Source organism: Bison bison, unplaced genomic scaffold, assembly GCF_000754665.1.
Source record: "Bison bison bison isolate TAMUID 2011002044 unplaced genomic scaffold, Bison_UMD1.0 scf7180017864535, whole genome shotgun sequence".
Taxonomy (NCBI): Eukaryota; Metazoa; Chordata; class Mammalia; order Artiodactyla; family Bovidae; genus Bison; species Bison bison.
In genome coordinates this window covers 13,841,705-13,842,441 of record NW_011495084.1, presented here as the reverse complement: position 1 = coordinate 13,842,441, position 737 = coordinate 13,841,705, and the positions used below count along the sequence as shown (strand labels likewise).

Genomic DNA, 737 nt, shown 5'->3' with positions numbered 1-737 from the left:
GCAGCTCCCCCAGCAGAGCACTTAACAGTGACGACTGAAACAGAGGGCAGTACACACATGTGAACAGGCAGCACTCAGGATGGAACACGCCCCGCAGTACAGCTGACCCCACCCTGGTGCTGGATACAGAATAGAACCCTTTCTTTCAGAACAGGATAAAGTACAGCCTTCACAGTTAAGATTTAAAAAAAAAAATAACAATGAAAATAACACTAATGAAACTTTAGGTTTTGAAATGAAAGCAATGGCTGATAAAGAATATATTAATAGCATAAACTAACTACTCTGCCTAAGTATCCCTCAAATGAAATTCTACTCGTCAAAGAATAATTAAGAATGTTAACATCCTTCTCTAGCCGAGCAGCCCAGCAGGATATGTATTTCTTGCATCTGATGTTTAGTGCAGTTGCTCCTGCATCTGGGTATCCTTTACTTGACAAACAAGTGTTTTATTCTTAAAAAACTTTGTTTGAAGAATATATCCAAAGATGATTAATTGAAAGAACTCTGAAGTGAGTTGTATCTGCAGAACAAAAGTCCATCATTGAGAAAATCAGCACCCTTTCATGTACACATTCCACATTTTAAAAAATAATTTTATTTATTTATTTTTCCAACTACAATTTTATTTTATTTTTAAACTTTACAAAATTGTATTAGTTTTGCCAAATATCAAAATAAATCCACCACAGGTATACATGGGTTCCCCATCCTGAACCCTCCTCCCTCCTCCCTCC

The 737-nt window shown here is 36.5% G+C and overlaps 1 pseudogene; it reads right to left on the bottom strand.

The window, feature by feature from the left end:
* Positions 1–737, bottom strand: part of LOC104982650 — a 231,697-nt pseudogene that overhangs the window by 158,653 nt on the left and 72,307 nt on the right.